The sequence below is a fragment of the Sinocyclocheilus rhinocerous genome, unplaced genomic scaffold (genome assembly GCF_001515625.1).
Source record: "Sinocyclocheilus rhinocerous isolate Xijiao unplaced genomic scaffold, SAMN03320098_v1.1 scaffold555, whole genome shotgun sequence".
Classification (NCBI taxonomy): domain Eukaryota; kingdom Metazoa; phylum Chordata; class Actinopteri; order Cypriniformes; family Cyprinidae; genus Sinocyclocheilus; species Sinocyclocheilus rhinocerous.
This window is the reverse complement of record NW_015629527.1, coordinates 60,545-64,543: the sequence shown is the minus strand read 5'-3', so window position 1 is coordinate 64,543 and position 3,999 is coordinate 60,545.

The following is a 3,999-nucleotide window of genomic DNA, read 5'->3' as shown; positions in this document are numbered from 1 at the left end:
GCCGACTGACAGCAGCGATTGGAGCAAATTAATCATCACTTCTAATTAGAAACCACACTAAAAACTATTTTTGGCCTCTGTTCCTATGGAGAGAATTCAAGCCTCCCACCCGGACAAACCCAGCAACAAATATAGACGGATACGAGTGGCAGCAGAGTGTCACGGCCTCCGTCTGGGACTGTGAGAGTTAGTAGGAAGAATGAGTAGCCCATACTGCACTTTTCCCAATATTTTAATGCATAATAAGCATTAGTATTACAAAATAGATTTTTACATGTTCTTTAGAAAATGAAAGTGTTGTTTGCTCATGCAAAATTAAATATATATATACTAAAAACGATATAATTACATTTTATATATATACAGTGCATTCAGACCCCCTTCACTTTTTTCAATTTTGTTACAATCCTGTCTCTGAGCTCTGCAGGCAGTTCCTTTGACCTCATGTTTTGGTTTTCGCTCTGATATCTGAATTTAATTTACCACCAATCAAGGTGTAGAAATATCTCAGCAATGATCAAGAGAAATGGGAGGCACCTGAGCTAAATTTCATGTGTTGTCACAATGAATACTGAATACTTATGTAAATGTGATATTTCAGTTTTTTTATTTTTAATAAATTTAGACTTCTAAAATTCTGTTTTCACTTTGTCATTATGAGGTACGGAGTATAGATTAATGAGAGAAAAAAATGAATTCAAACAATTTTAGTATCAGGCTGCAACATAACAAAATTGAAAAAAATTTGAAAAACTTTCTAAATGCACCGTATATAGTTTTAGTTAACAATAACAACACTGGTTCAGAGTAGATTGTAATGCGTTGCTATGCACATGCTTGGACGTTGTGGCTGGTTGCCAGGGTGTTTGCTATGCGACTGCTGAATTTTTTCAATTTTTTTATTATGTTTTGCTCAAATACAAATACAGCATGAAAAGTAGTAACAGTGATGCTCATGTGATGCATCAGTTTTTCTTGAGCAACCAACAGCTTTAGAAACACTAAATAAGTCATTCAAAATCTTTTCATTTTTGTGGTTTATTTCCAAACCCCACATTACAAAATAACAGTGTTGTGAACTCTGACATTTAAAGAGAGCTCTTGGCTTACAGGAAGACGCTTTACCAAAGCAGGTCATGCAAAAACAGTGTGGAAGGCCTCCAGCGTCGTAGCACCTTTGTGGGAAAATAATAAAATTGAAAAAAAAAATTAACGCTTTTTTTCTTTCTTTTATTTTAAGTCAGTGCAAAAATATAAACAATGCATAGAAATCCATTAGCAAATGTCTACCGTCTGCTGAGCGCACCCAGAGAGTTTTTGCCCTTGAAATCCTGGAGCCGGATTCAGATGGTCCGGGTCGCGCTCGTACAAGCACAGTGTGACAAAAGTGACATTAAACCAGCGTTTGAAAATAAAAATACACTTTGCATCAGCTGAACATGAATGAGACAGAATATGCACCTTTAGCATACCGCGGTAAATTTACAGGAAAGCTTAAAAGATTCAAAATGTGCTTTGCATTCCGTTTTTATCATCCAACATTTTTATTTAATGATATATCTTAGGAGGTTGGTAAGGAAGCCCGTTTCTGCCACGGAATAAAATAATAAAAAGGTAATTGCGACTTTTTATCTCACAATTCAGACTTTTTTTCTTGCAATTCTGAGAAAAAAGAAGCTATAAACTCAGAATTCAGACCTTTTTTCTCACAGTTCAGTTTCTCTGTCTAACTTTTTTCTCATAGTTTTTAGGACAAAAAGATCAGAATTGCAAGATATAAACTCAGATTTACAAGAAAAGAGTTGTGAGTTTTTTTCTTACAATTCTGAGAAAAAACAGATATAAACTCACAATTCCAAGAAAAAAAGTCAATTGCAAGATATAAACTCAGAATTCTGACTTTTTTCTCGCAGTTCTGTTTTTTTCTTTTTGCCACAGAATAAAAAAAAAAGATAATTGCAGCTTTTTCTCTCACAATTTCTCTCACAAAAAGAAAAAAGAGGTCAGAATTGCAAATATGAACTACGATTTGCAAGAAAAAAGTCCTTTTCGTTTTCCTCATAATTTTTTTCCCAGAATTCTGAGTTTTACATCTTTTTTTATTTATTCCACCATGGAATAAAAAGTTTAAAAAAGGTAACTGTGACTTATGTATTCTGAGAAAAAGAAGAGAGATAACTTAGAATTGAAGGATATAAACTCTGCCTGACTTTTTTCTCAGAATTTACAGTTTACATCTCACAATTCTGTTCTTTGTTTCCATCAGAGAATTTAAAAAAGCCATCTTTTCTTGCAGTTCTGGGTTTATATGTTGAAATTTGGACTTTTCTTAGAATTGTTAGAAAAAGTCAAAATTGTGAAATAAAAAGTCGCAAATCCCGTGGCCAAAAAATAAAAAACCTTACATATAATGAAGCTGCAATAAAAACTAAGAAAGAGAAAAAAGTGAACAAGTGGGTTGTTTTCTGATATTGGCACAGTGTCTGATCTACTGCTTTGAATATTATAATTTGTAATCATTTCTAATGGCCTGATAAGTAGCAAGTCAGAATAATAAGTGTGCTGGTTGGGTTTTTATAATAATAATAATAATAATAATAATAATAAAGTCTGATTTTACTGATTGTGAGGCTCTCTTTTAGCTATTTTAAGTCACTTGCTTGCTTTGTCAAATTTTCAATACTTATATATATATATATATATAAATTACAAATATAGGGATGCAATTTCACTGAAACCATTCAAGGTAAAATTTCTAGTTGCTTTTCTAAGAGCACTACTTGTTTTAGTTCAACAAAAGCAGTAATATGCACGTTTTCAAAATCGTACGGCCAAAGTGCAGGAGGTTTGTGTAAAGCTGAAAAACTCAAATGTATTTTTTAGAAAAACTCTTAATTGTGAAGATGTGAAGAATAATAAACTGTCCTCTTGTACACTTTGCATTTCAACATTTAGACGAGCCCAGAGTTTTGATATTTCACAGCGTTTCAGTTCTGTTATGAGACAAAAGAACATACTGTGTGATTTAAAACCACACATAACCACGATAAAAATCAACCTTTGACTCTTCAGACACACAGAAACACCTCGTTACCTTTTCACACACTCCAAAAAAAAATCACTAAAAAATGAGTTAAGGCACCAATAGAGGCACGATTCTTACGTGTGCGCAAAAAGCTGAACTTCACAAGCATCCATCCATCTTTCTGGACCGTCTGAGGTCATGAGAGAGTTGAACCGTTAAACACAGTGAAGCCCAAAAACATACAAGCGTAATATACGTTAGATACGGATCCCATTCACACTTACAGAAGCAGAAACAGACCGAATGTGCAACGCTGACCAAACTAATATGAAAACAGTCAATGCAAACAAATAAAACAGCTCGTTAATTCTCAAGCAAATGATTTTAGCTATATGTCAATGATAATATAATAGTAATATAGTTTCGTTTTATTCTTGTCGTAATCATGCAATCGGTTATTTTTAAAGGACATTCAAATGAGGTTTGTTCTGATTGTCAGCGATGCTAAAGACATAAATACACAAACAAGCGGCTGAACATATACACTACCAGTCAAGCATTTTTGAACAGTAAGATTTTTACTGTTTTTTTAAAGAATTCCCTTCTGCTCACCAAGCCTGCATTTGTTTGATCCCAAATACAGCAAAAGCAGTAAAATTGTAAAATATTTTTACTGTTTAAAATAACTGCTTTCTATTTGAATATGTGTTAAAATGCAATTTATTCCTGTGATGAAAGCTGAATTTTCAGTATCAATATTCCAGTCTTCAGATCCTTCAGAAATCATTCTAATATGCTGATTTGCTGTTTAAGAAACATTTTTATTATTATTATTATTATCAATATTTAAAACAGTTGAGTACCTTTTTTTTTAGGATTCTTTGATGAATAGAAAGATACAAAGATTTATCTTAAATAAAAAGCTTTTGTAACATTATACACTATTCCATTCAAAAGCTTGGAGTCAGTATATA